At 39.5% G+C, this 17,524-nt stretch overlaps 1 protein-coding gene across 4 annotated transcripts in view; it reads right to left on the bottom strand.

The window, feature by feature from the left end:
• The window catches only part of RAB27B (RAB27B, member RAS oncogene family), a 140,277-nt gene that overhangs the window by 24,938 nt on the left and 97,815 nt on the right, over positions 1-17,524 (bottom strand). Inside the window, exon 1 of one of the 4 annotated variants that reach the window (XM_057313069.1) lies at positions 11,371-12,418. The exons of the other annotated variants lie outside the window; for them this stretch is intronic. The gene's annotated coding sequence lies outside the window, so the exon portion shown is untranslated. Of the gene's footprint in view, positions 1-11,370; positions 12,419-17,524 lie in introns of those variants that run through there. 4 annotated transcript variants of the gene reach the window in all.

The following is a 17,524-nucleotide window of genomic DNA, read 5'->3' on the forward strand; positions in this document are numbered from 1 at the left end:
CTCTTGCTGATCGCCATCAGCCAAGCTTGGCACACAGCTACCGGATTCCTTCTGCTGCTGACACGCGCTATTACGATGCCCTTAACGTGCTTTCCCAGCTACAGATCGTTTTGTTCCCTCACATATTCTAAACTTTGTTTCTCTGCAAATTAAGAGTAGTCCTCAAAACATTAGTTACTCACTCGAAACACACATACCACATGCACTGAAGACGTTGCATAAATGTTTGCATTAAAGTAAGCATTAAGAATTTTTTGAAAGATTTAGTATTTGACTTGGAAAGGTTTTATGCTTGTCTTCATAAATGAGCCACATGATTTACTTTTCATTAGAGAGCCTACTTTAAAAAAAAAAAATGCTTTTGTAGGTCCTTCCACCCAGGACTTTAAAAGGAGCAAGAAAAATCGGTGTAAATTCCTTGCAACTCAGCAAAGCCTTATACGGAAAGACCTCTATCTTTTCCGGAACTGAAAACACCTTTGAGGTGATCCAACACATTAGAAAGTGAACACGCAGACGAGGACACCCTCCCTGAAGCCAGTCAGCAAGACCAGAAAATGGGTTTTCCTCACTTAGTGATTCTCAAACTTGGCTGTTTTTAAAACTCCCTAATGCCCAGGCCACACCCTAAATCACGTAAATCTGACTCCTGACAGCGAGACAAAAGCATTGAATATTCCAACCTACAGTCAAGCTTGAAAACAACCACGTTGATCTTTAAAGATTTTATTCACTTGAGGGAGAGAGAAAGTGTGTGCACATGGGTGCATGCGAGTGGGGGATGGGGGAGGGACAGAGGGAGAGAGAAAAATCTTAAGCAGACTCCCTGCTGAGAGCCTGCCTGACTCCATCTCACAACCCTGAGATCACAGCCTGAGCCGAAACCAAGAGTCAGACGCTTAATGGACGGTGCCACCCAGGCACCCCAAGAACCAACACTACCTTTTAGCACAGAGACTCCTCACTGCTAGTGAACATGCTTTCTAATTTCAACAGCAAAAGTAACTCCTAGCTTCATACCATAGCTAACAGGAGAGCAGAGTGGACCACATTCATGAAGACATATCGTTTCCTAAGACAGCGGCTGGCTGGGAAGATGGCTCATTTCCCACGGCAGGTGCCTGCCCCAATGGGCCCACCGGCATCAGCCACGGGAGCTGCTTTCCCTCATCATGACAAGGGCATGCGTCCTCTATAACGCCAATCCAAATCTTTTTTTCTGTAGAGTTATGTGACATATGGAAAACATTGAGTGTATATATGTAAATTGAAGCTTCAACTCTTAATGTTTCCACATAGAAGAATGATATGAGTTTAAGCTAAAGAGATGAGCATTTAATAAGATGTTTTCCTAAGTTTTCAGACATTGGCCTAATAATCTTGCAAAATCGTGATAATTTTCCAGCTGGCTGCTGCTTTGAGGAAGTCCTGCCAAACTTCTACTCTTTGCTTCATTATCTGAGAAAGGGCATACTAATCAAAATATCTGCGCATAAATTCTGCATCTCTCAAATGTGCGGAAGCCAAGTTAGATAGCATCTATGGGCTCACATATCTATGGGGAAAAAAATGAGTTCCATATTGTTACAATTTTCTCACTTAAACCTAATTCTAGGTAACTCATAGAGCCATATAATCCCCAAAATAAAAAAGATTAAAAAATTCATGACCTCTTTGGGAAAAGAATGTTGACTGGTTGTTGTTTTAGCTGATATTTAATAGGAAGCATTTTATGAGCTTAATAAATGCTGAAAAAGAGAGATTATAACTACAAAGAATGGAATCAGTCCAAAGAAAGTGCTTATTTATCTTAAGGGTTCTTTCTATATTATGTAGACACATTTGTTAATTGATATTTCTAGATTAAAATTTTATTTCTGCAGTATGTATAAGGCTGAGTAGAAAACACAGAATGCTATTCAAGTGGTTCTTAACCCTTAGGTGATTGGAGAGAAAATAAATAAATGTTGTTTCTTCATCTGATAAGTTATTTGAAATGAGCTCTATACCAGAAAATCTATGGCTCTAAATCTAAAAGGTATTCAGAGGAGAGTGAAAAACTCATAAAGCCCCAAAACATTTTCCAAAGAAGGCGTACAGACGGCTACCAGACACCTGAAAAGATGCTCAACATCACTCATCATCAGGGAAACACAAATCAAAACTACAATGAGATATCACCTCACACCTGTCAGAATGGCTAAAATCAACAACACAGGAAACAACAAGTGTTGGTGAGTATGTGGGAAAAGGGGAGCCCTTACACTGTTGGTGGGAATGCAAACTGGTGCAGCCACTCAAGAAAACAATATGCAGTTTCCTCAAAAAGTTAAAAATAAAACTACCCTACGATCCAGTAATTGCACTACTAGGTATTTACCCAAAGTATACAAAAATACAGATTCGAAGGGATACATGCACCTCCATGTTTATAGCAGCATTATCAACAACAGCCAAATGATAGAAAGAGCCCAAATGTCCATCAATTGATGAATGGATAAAGATGTGGTATATATATATATATATATATATATATATATATATATATATATATATATATTATGGAATATTATATATTCCATAAAAAAAGAATGAAATCTTGCCATTTGCAACAAAGTGGATGGAGCTAGAGAGTATAATGCTAAGCAAAATAAGTGAGTCAAAGACAAATACCATATGATTTCACTCATATGTGGACTATAAGAAACAAAACAAGGGGGAACATGGGGGGGGAGGAGAGGCAAACCAGGAAACAGACTCTTAACTCTAGAGAACAAACTGATGGTTACTGCAGGAGAGGTGGGCAGGGGAATGGATGAAATAGGTGATGGGGATTAAGGAGGGCACTTGTGATGAGCACTGGGTGTTGTAGGTAAGTGATGAATCACTGAATTCTACACCCGAAACTAACATTACACTGTCCAGCAACTAACCAGAATTTAAATATAAATTTGGAGGGAAAAAAAAAAGAAAAACTCAAAGTGATGCAGGAGTGGAGACAGAAATAATCAGGAGGGCTTTATGGAGGAGGTGAGATGAGAGCTAGAATTTGATGTAGGAAGAGCAAAGGACTGGGGTGGGCAGAGCGCTCATGTCCTGGAAGCAGCAGGTATACCCCGTGTCATTGACTACAGCAAATATGGCTTAGATGGAAACAGAAGAAGGATGCCGGGGGGCCTCGGTTGATGAAGTTAGATCTGCAGGATCAAGTGTTGACTGTGGTGTGACAGAAGAGGCAGCTGTTGGGAGTCCACAGCCGTGGGTTTAGAAGTTCAGTTTCAGCCATTTAGCTACTATGTGACCATGGGCAAATTATGTAACCCTTGATTCTTATGGTCTTTACCTGCAGTTGTAAGTATGTAAAGTACCTGGTTCAATGCATTCAATCATCATGTATTCCCTGTCCACTCTTAACTCGCCAAGAAATAGGGAACCACAAAACAAAAACACAAAACAAACAAACAAAAAAAAAAAAACCATTTTGATCAATGACACAACAAAACCACAAAATAATTAATCAATTCCTACAGGTTACTTTGTAACTTAAAACAAAGTCACCAAACTTCTCAGAGCAAGGGTGGTATAGAAATCCCAAGGAAAAGGCATAGCTACATTTTAAAAAGGTGGTTTTACTTCCATTTGACAAAATACTAGATTATTTCAGCTACTTTATCCCCTGCTGGAGCTCTGATTAAAAATACAGAATGTCCACGATGCCTAATTACAGCTTTAATAAGCCTATTGTTTATTTCTTGGCAGGAAGCTAATCAACTGACCATGTCTTAAACTCACCTGGCATTTTCCAATCTAAAACATTTATAATTTTCTCTGTGATGACTTTTACCCCCAGCTGTTACTGGTGAGAAAAGAAAAGTCCTCATTAGCACAAAGATATTTACAGCTATGTACTCCCATCCCTGCTGTTTGGTGCATGTTCAAATCTAATCAGAGCAGAAGGTAGCTGGGCGCCTTGCTCAGAGCCCTCCCTGGCCAGGGTAGTGCTCCATTCTATAATATTCATTAACTTTGGAGTTGGTGAACGTTTTTTGGTTAATAACAATTTTGGGCAGAGAAAAGTCATGAAATATTCAAAAATGTGAGTGGTTTACTAAAATTACACTTCATAAAAAGGCTTCTACTCAGAATTTTGCATTATGCTTTTGTCCAATTTTTTTTTTAACTGAGAAAGGGAAATTAACATGGGAACCTCCTCTCTTGACTGTTCATATCCGTAGCGACTGTTCTCACCGATAAAGAATCATGACCTCAGCAAAGAAATGCCGAAGAGTTGGAGTTTTCCTACACTAAGATTTCTTATAAGACAGTTCTTATGAAATTAGCTTTGCCTCTATTTGCCAGATGGGTTCTCAGATGAGAGGAAACTCTGGCATGCTGCAGGAACACAGATTGGGTCATGTTCTATCTCATCTCTGCAAAATCACCACCCTGAGGTCCCTTCCTGCCCAAGGAAAAACACGATCACATTTTCCAGGAAAGATTTACATTTTACTTTCTGGTATTTTTTTAAATAAAAGGACAAGTATCATAATTTACTACATTAAATCAAAATATTGAAAGGGAAAGGTTAACATTTTAGTGGGAAAAATAATCACAGTAAGCTATCTGTCACCAAGAATATATTTGTTATATCTGACACTTTCCAGTTTATGGTGAGTCTGCATCTCAAAGAAAGTTTGGGGAATCAATCTATTTCTCCAATGTCAAAGAATGCCCTTCTTATATCATTTCTACTGCTTTTTAATTTTTTTTCTTTTTTTTAAAAGATTTTATTTATTTATTTGAGAGAGAGTGAGAGAGTACAAGTAGGGGGAACCGCAGAAGGAGAGGGAGAAGCAGGCACTCTGCTGAGCAGGGAGTCCAATTCAGGGCTCGATCCCAGGACCCTGAGACCATGACCTGAGCTGAAGACAGACGCTTAATGGACTGCTAATGGCGCAGCCAGGTGCCCCTCCATTGCTTTTTTAAAAAGGAAAATCCAAATATCTTCCTTTACTGCTTTGCTTCCTAAGGTTCCAGTAATAAGCAAAGGGTTTCTTTTTAGCAAGCTCTATTATTATTGCTGAAGTAAAGGTTTTCCTGCTGAAATCGGAGCCCATTTGGATAGGTATCATTACAACAAGAGGAAAAACTATGAAAGCTAAATGCTTGTATATTAAATTTCGGAAGTAAAACTTCTAGTTACATTTAATAACAAAATAGAGAAGTTTCAGATTTGTTCTATCTATATATTTCTGTTGAATACATTAAGGTGAATATACCATTGTATGTGACTGTGAGGGGGGTTATATTTCAGAATAAAGCTGGCTCTGCTCTTCCCTGATAATGTGACTCAGCAGCTAATCTTCTCACTCATATTTACACAATGACAATTGCAGACTCATGACCCCCCCACCCCACCCCACCCCCGTTGTTTTCCCCCCATTAAGCTAAGGGTGGGACTATAATATTATTCACCTTAAATCCTTCACAGCATGTGAAAGAGTAGGCTAGGATCTAAAACAGAAACTAACTTTATAAACCCAGCTATAGGTGAGGTTTACTTATTGAATAATCACAAATATTAGCAAATGATATACTATATCTTGTGGCAGATAGGTTTTCATTGTCTTAAGCAAAACAAGTAAGTAGGATAAAATATGGGGAAGGAGTGTGAGAATGCAAGCTGGAACATTTTTCTCCAGCCCAACATCAGCTGGGTTCCATCAGCTGTGGATTATAAGGGATCAGCAGGGTCCTATTGAGCACATGAGTGCGTGCACACATGCACACACTTGTACACACACAGGCACACAGGCTCATCAAGCATGAAAAGATCACGAGGCCTGTGCACACCACTCCCTAAAAACCAGTCTTCTATTGAACCTGATTTTGCCAGAAGATAAGTCTACTTTGAATGTTTGTAGAGTAAGCCAGAAATATGCACAATTTACAACACAAATTATATAAAATATACAAATTTGAACTCTCTTCTAGACCTATAGTTCAAAGTAGGAGTGTGAGATCATGTTTTTTTGTTGAGAATTCAGCGCCATCTATCCAACAGGCAGAAGCTAGTCTGCCTAGAAAGAGCATGCTGGGTCCTTTCGAAAGGATTCCGAAGTCTCCTCACCTGGAAGTAAGGTGGTATGAATTTTCTGGATGAGCAGAGGACAGAGGAGGGAGTTCTTTGTCTAAGGGGCGAGCGGAACATTAAGGCACACCCATCATCGGCCTTGTTTCATCAACCCTGACAGATTGCCCAGGTGGAGGCCTCAGGGCACTTCAAAGGAAAGATCAAAAAGTTGCCTGGGGACCTGACACTGTCAATGGCCCGTCGGATTCCTGCCTTTGATGAAAACTGGTACAGCAAACACATTTACAGAATCTCTGTCTGTAGAAGAGCAACCCCAGGAGAGAGGAGGAAATGAAGGAGGAAAATGGAAATACATGTGAGATGATCTAGAAACACTTAAAAAGCAACAAGAAGGAGGCATTTGGTAAGAAATTGAAGAAAGAGGATGGGTTTTATAGTCAAAATTAAATCGCTTCTCGGCCTTTTGGCTAAGATCAAGTGTATAGTCAAAATTAGGCTTCACAATATACATGTAGCACAGCTCCGTTTATAAAGGATACTAATCCCCCCTAGATTCCCTCATTCGCTCACCCAACAAACATTTATTGGGCACCTATCATGAGCCGGGCACACAGAGTTTATTGCAGGGATTAAATGAAACAGCAGAAAGACTCCACTACATTACCAAGACAACTGTGACGGCTCAAGCGACTGCGTGTTCCCATCACAGACCCAGCTGCCACTCCTACTCAGGTTAACAGTGGCCCCTTTCACTCTCAGAAGGGTCTCATTTGAGCAAGGGGCATGGTCACTGCAGCTAGTAAGAGTCTCCTAACTTGTCTTCGAGTCTCTGGCTTTGCCGTTTCCCCCATCCTCCCCCATAGAACGAGCAGATTTTCCCCTCGAAATTATAGTCAGGTAACATCATTGTCCTGCTTCACATTTTCTAGTGGCATTCATCAAACTGAAAATAAAACCCAGAGTCCTTTCTCCTGCCTTGCAAAGTGCTGTATGACCTGGCTGACTGTTCTCTATTAATTCTCCTTCCTTCAAGGAGCCAGGTTTCATCCTGTGTTAGAATCTTTGCATGGGCTGTTCCATCTGCCTATACCCTTCCCCTCCCGTCTCACAAATGGCCTTCTTACTATCATTCACTTCTCAATTTAAATGTTTCTTCATCAGAGATCTTGTAGGGCCTCCAAATCTAACGAAGGCTCCCATTCACTTTCTATGGCATTAGTCTAGATTCTGTGTGGCCCTTCTTCCCAGCTGGTATCTGCCTTCCTGCTCATTATCACTTGCTTTCCCATCGAGATTGCAAGCTCTAAGTGGGTTGAATCCTCACATGCTTTGTTCACTTCAGAGCCTAGCTAAAAATAGGTGTTCAACAAATATTTGCCAGAGACACTAATATATGCTCTGTTAGATCGAATTTGTGTGGTTCTGTAATGCAGACAGCTGGTCTTGGAGAATTCCAGGCTGTGCACTATAACCCCCGAACACTCTGCGTAAGAAACAGTGTCTTCACCATCAAAGTTACCTTATGTGTTGAATCGAAGAAGAAACTAATCTGAAACTCACAAGTTCACTATAAAGCTCTAAAATTAAAGAACCCTGGTGGTTGAGTGTACAGTTTCCAACTCTATTCATTGCTGTTTTTAAGACAGTCAAGACCTTAATACCTGCCTCTGCTTCTTTGGTGTTCAGAACCATGTCCAGTTAAAATACAGAAGATTTTGATGAGATGCTAGAAAGGGTTTTATTTAAGTGCTTCAGGGTAAGATGACTGAAGAGGAAACCTCCTTCGGTTCCTGGACCATTCCCAATGTGGCGTGTGTGTGCATGTGTGTGTGTGTGTGTGCATGTGTGTGTGTGTGTGTGCAGGCTTCCCCACACCAACAAGCAATTCCCTGATAGGGTGTTTGAGAATTCAGCTCAATGCTGACATTACCCCCGGATTCCATGGGTAAAGAGCTCAGTCCCACAAGATGGCCCTCCACTTCAGAACTCAAATGAAAGCCCAGGTTGTTATCTGTGCTTCTAACTGACCAGCTACAAATGGGAGACTCCAACGACCCCCTCCAGTACAAATGCCAATTGTAAGTCAGAATTTACCTGTACTTCTGACCAATTGGCTGTAAACCAGAGCTTCCCACGACCCCCTTCTTAAGTTCTATTAATTTGCTCACAGAACTCAGGCAACCTGTCTACTCCCTAGAGTATGGATATCCTACAAACATTGTTAAAGGTTACAAATCAACAGTCAGATGAAGAGATACATAGGGCAAGACAGCAAACAAAGGAGCTTCTGTCCTCATGGCATTTGGGGCCTAGCATGGGAGCATGTGGAAATGTTCTGGTTTCCCAACCTGGAAACTCTCTGAACCCCCTCCTTTTTTGGGGTTTTTATGGAGGCTTCATTACTTAGGCATACCGATCTACTCATTGGCCACTGGTGACTGATTCAACCTCCATCTCCTCTCCCCTTCCCTGAAATCAGCAGGTGGGACTAAAAGCTCCAACCCTCTCTCTTCCTGGTTGGTTCCCTCATCCCTTGGCCTTTTTCCAAAAGTCATTTCATTTACATAAACCTGGTTGTAATGGAAAGGGATTTGTTATAAGTACAAGACACCCATGTCACCTTGATGGCTCTGAAGCTATGTCAGGAACTAAGAAGGGGAGACCAAATATTATGACAAAAGATGCTCCACTGCTCTTATCAATCAGGAAATTCCAAGGGTTTCCTGACTGCAGATAAAGACCAGATATATTTGAGAAATACGTTTTGGTCATCTGAACGATCAAATACATGTATTTCTTATCAATCACAATATCACAGAATCTCATGCAAGAAAATGATGGGCTCAAGTCCTCATTTCTACAATCTCCTAGTAAAGTTCTTAATGAAGCAACACATTATCTTAGATCTCAAACTTTGAGGATACAAAATAAAAATAATCTGTACTTCAAGAAAAAGCAAGAATCCTGTTGTAAATGTATAAAAATGCTAGTGTTGCAAGAAAATCAAAGAAAACATTATCACTATAGAATGCAAATAACTCACATTAGGTAACCTCAGGGAAGAAGTTTGCTACTGTTTGCAACTGTTATTACTCTGAACTGGATCCTTGGACCCCAGCATCTGCCCAGCCACCATGCCTAAAGCCCTTATGAAATCCTTATGAAACAGATACTCCTAAGGATCTAGTGGAAGGATATGAACTGTATTAGAGCAAGAGATCACCAAGGAGGTGATATATTAACTAGTTCACTCATTAGTGTTGATTAGGTTGACTCATTAAACTCACTACCTCCCATAGTCACCCAAACTATGTCTTCCAAGGCAAATTTTGATTAGCAGAGTACCTGGTAAAAAGACACACAACATATTTTGTTGAATGAATAATGAAAATGAGGCAAAGGTAGACTAAGGCATATTTGTATCAATAAAATTCCTAAATGGGAAAATGGGTGAGAAATTTAGTAAAATAAAGTCAATGGGCTGATGGAGGGACACAAAAAAAGGTGGTGAGGGGGCATATAGAATCAAGCCCCTCTCTCCCCTCCCTCACAATTTTGTTCCTAGCTGGCCCTAAAAATGCCAAACCCATTCTAAATATCTGTATTATAACTGGTTGAGCTCCTCAGATTCTAAAAGCTATTGTAAATAATTAACTTAAGAAAACCACTCTGCCCTTTACCAGTGGCATTTAATTGAATCTATAATAATCTGTACTTTTGCTAATACCTTCAGTCTGCAGCTGTGTGTTGAAAAAAGACCCAATAAAATGATGAGGAGGAAAGGGGAAATTCCAAATTGTTGAGCCATAATTTATAAAGACATATCTGTATTACTGGATTTCGGATATGAAAGAAGCCACAGGCAAAAGGGTACTAAAAAATTCAAATGAGTGGTCTGAAGAACAAAGACAAAGGGAGGTGAAAACTTTAGAAGTAGGATAATAAAAAACCTGGGCTGGACAAAAGGAAATTTTAGAAACTCCCACTCAACAAGAGCTATACAACATTCTGAGCTTATAAAGGCTAGTCCTTCCACCTAGAGAAGGGGCCCTCACAGTAATGCACAAGGGATGCACTATGTGGCAAGGCACATGTGATCGCCATACTTCTAAATAGGACGAAAATCAAGAAACTTCAGACCAATGCATAAAATTAACAAAACACTAAGAGAATCAATAAGATACTAAGAAGCTGACCTGGTTTCCCTTTTTCTCTCCTTCTTTCATAGTCCTCAGAGAAAACTTTACTTACAATTTCTTGGTTGCTGTCACAGCATTATTCCTTGGATGCTGGGCCAAAACCCAATTCCAAACTACTGGAATCACTCAAATGGTGGTTTCATGGGTATCTTCTTCTTCTTTTATTTTTATTTATTTATTTTTTTTTTAGCATCCGAATTTGCTCTAGACTGTTAGGCATCACGTGCTCTCCGAAATTCACTGGACCTTAAGGAATTCTTTCTCATCTACTTTTTGCTGAATGTTAAAAGATTTCAAGGTTGCTTGACCTTCTAAAGATGCTTCTAGGTGAGTTGAAATGATCAAAAGTCAGAGAACTTAAGACCCCGGTGCAGTTCTGCAGTTTCCGAGTCCATAACAGTGCTTGGGTTCAGCCCCCATCATATCCCCGGCATTGCCAAACCACCCAGAACACAGTCTCTTCTCAGTTTTAAGAGAGAATGTCAAGACAGCTCAGCAAACGTTTGTTGAACCTCAACTATATGCAAGAGGCTTTCATAGGTGCTGTAAATACAGAGACAGATGAAAGGAGTGAAGCCGGGAATAGGATTCAGTCTCACATCTCTCCTCCCTGAATCTGTGCCTCAAATTCACCAGAAGATACCATTATTAGGAAATGACCTTGAAACAGATACTCATAGTGTGTCCTCTGCTACAAAAACCAGAACGGGTTTGCGGTCTGTCTCTACATCACGCATCTCGTAAAACACGTCCACAAAGGATGAGAAAAAAAATCTTTGGCATGTGCAGGAATAAGATATCCACCCCCCATTTTAACCCATTCCTTCATTTAGTTACACATCAAGACATGCGTGTGATATACACACAATCACAGCAGAATGATCAAGTTCCTGACCAAAAAACACTGCTTCCTTTCCCCCAAAGTCGCAGCTCATCATTATGTCCATTTGACTCTTTTTTCATAAGCCCTTCATGCTCAGGTGACTCAAGGCAGGTGAACCAACAAACACAAAATCCAGAACTACCTTGCAAAGGATTTACAGAGATGAAAGAAACTTGAACTCCAAGAAATTTTACCTGTTCGGTTTCTCTCGGCTGGTTCTCTCTAGAAGGCATTTTAACTGAGCTCGTCGTCCGCTGAGAACAAGGAACAGCTGTTCTGAATTGTTTTCCAAATTAAAAATAGGAGTTTCTGAATAGCGTTAAGAAAAGCAGAATCTCAGAATTAGATCAGATAGGGATGTGACCCCAACAAGACTTTGGGGCCAGACATGGCTCTAATTCCTGTTCTCTAATTACTAGCTGCGTGGCATGGACAATTAGTTAACCTGGCCCTCAGATCCCTCCTGTGTAAATGGGGTCAAACAGTGTTTGTAAAGCACCTGGTTTGCCACGTAGCCAATGGGGAGACCCTGAGCAGGTGAAAATGATCTTGATATCAAGCACTACTGGCAACAATTTTTGTCATCGTTGCATTTCTTTGTAATTAGTGTTGCAATTGTGAACATTTACGAGAAGCATTTCTCATTTTGTGACTGCAGTAAAGGACTCCTGCTCAGTGAAAGACCATCACTGGGGGGGGGAAAAGGTACTGTTGCCCACTTACAACCCGGAATGATTCTGCTGGCACTGGTCTGGAGTGTGTGATTTGGGGATAGGGAAGTCTGAAACCAGCTCAGATGATTCTAATGTGGAAAAAAAAAATCAAAAGCAGACAAATAAGATGCTAGGCAGCTTGACTAGTAATTTAGGGATGCCAGAGTTAGCAAATAAAATTCAGGACACTCAGTTAAATTGCAAGCTTGGATAAAAAAACCAATTAATTTTTTAGTGTAAGCGCGTCACAAATACTGCACATTTAACCGGATGTCATGTGTTTCATTTGGCCACCCTAGCCAGCATGGTAACCTTTGGGCAACAAAAAGGGAGAAAGAAGAGTATGTGTATCCAACTGTTTAATTACATGTTGTATAAAATGGATTTTGAAGATTTGCTTCTGGGAGGGGAACCAGATAGGAGGCAAGGAAGGGAAAGGTACTTTTCACTCTACACTTCTGGTGCCCTTTAAATTTCGAACCACATGAAAGTATTCCATAATTTTTAAAACCAACAGCCTTACAAAAATTAAAAATAAATAATTTGTAATGGGAGGGAAGAATCGATATAGAGAGGACATCACTGATACGTATGATACACTTAGAAAACAATACTAATAGGAATCTGTCAAAATACCTCCTTCTATTACCCTCCGGTTTTTCAGTGTAGACATAAATAGAATTAATATTACCAATCACTTGTTGAGCTGCCAGATTATAATTGGAATTAATATTAGCAGCCTCCTGTTGAGTTGCTATTACGCTAAGCACTTTACATACTTTCGTTAATTTAATCCTCACAATAACCCTTGGGGGTTTTGCAAACGAAAAGGCTGAAACTCAGAAAGGTTAATTAATTTGCCCAAATCACACAACTAATGATTGGCAGGCCTGGGGTTTAAATCTAGGTCAGTCGGCATCCACAGCTTGCTGCTTTTAAACACAAGACAATACTGTCCTGTCTTCCAGCATGTTGATGCCCAAAGTCAGGAAATTTGTATTTGGGCATAAAAATCAATGCAAAAGAAAGAACAAAGAATGCACACTTTCATTGTACGCCAGCATCAGTCACCGAGCTATGAAACATGACACCCCCCCGTAAGGATTTTCTCGTTAAGTAAATATACAGGTACACCTCGCTTTATGCAATGCCTATGGTCGAGGACAGTTGTTTATAATTGACATTTATGCAAATGTAATCATATTTAGAATAAAACCAGGAGCTTTTGAACAAAGTGTGTTAAATTTGGAAGATACATAAGACTGGCTCAATTCCATTATTTTGGGGCAGGGCACAAAATGAGATCATCTGGGAATTTGCTAATCGTCCTTCAGAGTTGGGGGTCTTGATATAAAACATGACTGATAGTTTATGTGTGGAGAGGATATTTTGCTAAATTACGAAGGATTTAATCAGTTAAATTAAATTTCCAACTTGAGCCTACTTTTAGCTAATTTACTCTTTAAAAAGCACGAGTAAATATTTGTTACAGAGAAGAAGAATGTCACTTATCAAACCAGTACTATTTTCATAGCTTATCAGGGACAGGAATATCTTAGAGGACTATTTAGTTTTCTATTGTGAATGGTTGTTAAGAGATTTCTCCACAATCTCTTTTGGGCTACCCACCTTACACATCCCCCAGTGAGCTGTCTTCTTTAGATGGCAATGTGTGCGGAATGGGAGGAAGGGGTTTATCTGTTGGAATTGATGATCAAAGGCTAATAACATTTCAAGAGTCTTTTAAATTAGTAATTTTATAAGCAGTGACCAAAAGCTATCATCCCTTTAAGAAGAGAGCCACAGACCCTCTGCATAGTTCCAGGATTTCTGTAGAGGTTGGGATAGGAGTGGTTGAAGGCAGGTTAAGTGTCCCCTCCAGCCCAAGGGCAACCAGAACAGCACACTGAGGTTAAGGCAAGACTTGACTTCCCCTTGTTTCAACTTTGTGCTTTCTACACTACATCAACTCTTCTGAGAGGCCACTATTACCATTCCGAATTTAGGAAAAATCAACTCAGGAATGATCACTTAAAACTATGCCCAGAGATGCTGTTGGCCAGGCAATGGCTCCACTTGTCAAAGGCGGTTGCCATCTTGGTAGAGCGGCATTTGTAACACCATCTAAATATTCTATTTATTTTCCTCTTTACTCCTTATAAAAGGGAGCATTTTCTTTGAAAGTACAATATTAAAGAATATGTATAAAATGCCAGTCAATGCTATCAGAGATTTTATCTAAATAGCCAAGAGTAATTGAGTATTTTATGATACTTTCAGCTCCCTGGAAACAGACAAATCTCTACCTCCCCACCCTTTACACCTAAACCATAACATGAAATGTATTTATTTTTTATATTTACACATATTTGATTCAGTAGGTATTTTCCAGAATGCATTACATTCTGTCAAAGTACTGCCAGGAGTAAATCTGCATAAAACTCCTATTATTTCCAATAAATCAAATTGTATCTCCATTTAATTGCATTTATTATATGTAATTGAATCAAGTTTTTTTGTTTACTCTTCTTCATTTTAAAAATAGGGAAATTGAATTGTTTATATCATTTATAAACTATGATGTTTAAAAAAAAATGTTTTCCTTCAGTTTTCTGAAGCTCTTGTTTTTTTCCCCCCTGTAAGTCAACAGCCTATTCTTACTTAAATGTCTTCTTATCTAGAGTCTGGGGAAATATATGTACATTTATCTTAACATTTCTTTACTCACTATTTGAGCCTATACTTTATGAATTTTACCAGAAAATTCTTAGCACCAGTGGTAAGATGAATTCATAAATAAAAATGAGCACAGATATTTAAAAGAGATAGGTTTGGTGGAGTCAGTTTCAGGAGCATCTCACCTCATAATCAACATGCTATTTCTAATTAACATTGTAGTTAATTAACTGGAGGAGTCTGATGTGGGTTGGAGGCCTTAGTTTTCCTCATTTTTCTGGGATACTCCATGATGACTCTCCAATCCACAGGCAAATTCACATGTCCTCTTTCTATGGTGATTTTGGAAGCACCAAAACAGTAGCCTGCTCAAATATACTCCCCTCTCCCATATTCCAGAAAACCAGATAATTCCACCATTATAATAATTTCATCTGAAGCTCTTTAAAAATGTAAATGTCAGCATAACATGTGTGATAACCACGTTTCACTTCAGCATCCCGGAAACATACAGAAAACTTTAGATCCCCATGGAAATCCTTCAAAGAATAATGAGATAGGATTTGTGTCTTAAGCTTTCTTATTGTCAATATAAAAGCAATCATATAAAGTCCATTTCTACATTATTTATAAAACTACAATTAAAAACATTATCCATAATGGGCTTTGTGCCATAAAGTAACTATTAGAACGTAACGATAGAGAAAGAAATGTGTCTCTCCCAATAAATTGATATACTTTCTTTAATCCGATAAGAAAAGCTATGGTCCTCATTATTTTTGTTTGTTTGTTTCTGTTGCCTGGAAGACCAGAATTCAGTTTTTTTCCTTCACATTTTAGTGATTAAAGGTTCCCTGGCTAAACTACTTTACCTCTTTCTATTTCCGGACTGCATAACTCTGTCTTTGCTTGTTTTTTCTTGTACCTTTAGCTACTTGACTGCATTCTTATCTCTAAACCATCACGAACACTTTGGCGGGAGGAAGTAAACACAGTTGATTCTGTTAATCACGGTAGTTTTGTTCTATAAAGTCACTGCAAATTCTGAATTAGCAAATACTGAGCCATCGTTCCTAGGAGAAATACTGGATAAAGTTCCCATGAGCCTCTGGTCATCGACTGATCAATATAAACCTCATTTTGTATTTCTGTTAAGGACACCTTATTTAATATTATCGTTGATTCACAAACATTAACTCATGGCCAATAGCAACATAACTCGTGCCTCAGTGAAGCTTATCTGACACACGTATTTTCTTCATTAGGCAGATCACAGCCTTATGCACTTAAAAACACTAATCACTTCAGCAAGATGCTTGGGGGGCATTTTAACCAGGAAAAACTACCACCTAAAAGCACAAAAATGGGAAACAGGTGGCATTAAATAAACCATGCAAAGGACACTTGTTTACAGCATGAGAAACTGAAAGGTAAGAAACTGAAACAAGACAGCGTCACCTTGTGTGCCCTCAGCTGGGAACACGCACTTCAGGAGACTCAAAGTTTCCCCCACGTCTATGCATGTTTGTGAATGACCACAAAGATACCAGCAGTATTGATCTTGGAGTTACAAATGAAGCGTAGCTAGTAGGCAAATGCATAAATCTACAACTGGCAAATGATGCGGATTGGTTGTATGACTTCCCAAAACTAACACTATTATATTTTGGCCAATTAGCACATTAGCCACAATTAGAATATCAGACTATGGAGTGGAAAGGAGGGGCCTGAGGGAATGGGGCCAGCGACAGGTATGCTTTGATTTTCTTATGGAAATGAGAGAAAGGTTAGAGCAAAGGCAAGAGGAGCAGATCCCAGGGGAGCAGCCAGGGAGTCTGACAAGGGACTCCGGTCCCTGGGACAAGGATAGGAGAAGCAAGGTGAGCCTAAAATGGACACAGCATTAACCGATTTCGCAACTGTACTTTTTCTTATTGCAGTGACCCTATTATTATACCCATTATTGCTTCACTAGTGGAATTCAGGAGGACTGTTTTCTTTCCCAATAGATTCCTACCCTAAACTTAGAAAAATATTGTCAGGCTCTATGACCAGGTATTGTAATGCCAGGATGTCTCAGGGAAAAGAAGCCTGATACATAATGTGTTGATTTTGGCCAAATTGTTAGTAAAAGTTGTAACTCCTGGTTCTCGGGGGAGACTCTTCTTTCTAGTTAATGATGAAAAATGTCATGAAACCTGGAACTGGAACAGCCACTCCCATCTCCCCCACACCGCTGTTTCTGACACCAATATAGACACACGCTAGGCCAAAAGTGGTGGAAAGGCAGATTGGGAAAGACACATGTGAATTTTGTAGGACTAATAGCAAAGCAGATTAGTCTGTTCAGTTAGGATGCTGCACATAGTAGGTCCTCCAGGGATCAACTATGTTAGCAGTAGCTCTACATTAAAACTGATTAGCTCATGAAGTGAAAATTCAGTCCCTTTTCCCTCTCTATTTGGCTTATCACATTCAGCAAATATACTGGGAATATTAGCACCCACGAGCTCTGTAGATAGCTCAACTCAGGGCTATCTGTCATGGCTCATGACTAATTCAATGTCTTTTTCCACAGGGTTATTTCTCGTGGAAGATACTGACATATAGAAAAACCATAATTGTACCTGTGTTTTATGCATGAAATTGGCTTGGTTCTTAAAGTCACACCCTTGTTATTTCAGGCCCCACCCTGATTACTATGACACTGAAGCCATCTCACGGTTGTGGAATGGCTTTCCTTCTAGTTCTGTGGTACTTGCACTTCCTGTCCTTCATTGGGACTGTGACACTAAACCTATTTGAAGGGCAACTGACATACAGATTCTAGCATATGAGGGATGGTTGCTCTAATAGTCATGGTTTTAAACATTATTTTAATCTTGATTATCTGAAATGGAAGAAAAATGTATAGCTCCCATTTGGTCGAAGTTTAGAAAATTTGAAGACATTTTTCAAG

This window comes from Ursus arctos, unplaced genomic scaffold, assembly GCF_023065955.2.
Source record: "Ursus arctos isolate Adak ecotype North America unplaced genomic scaffold, UrsArc2.0 scaffold_17, whole genome shotgun sequence".
Taxonomy (NCBI): Eukaryota; Metazoa; Chordata; class Mammalia; order Carnivora; family Ursidae; genus Ursus; species Ursus arctos.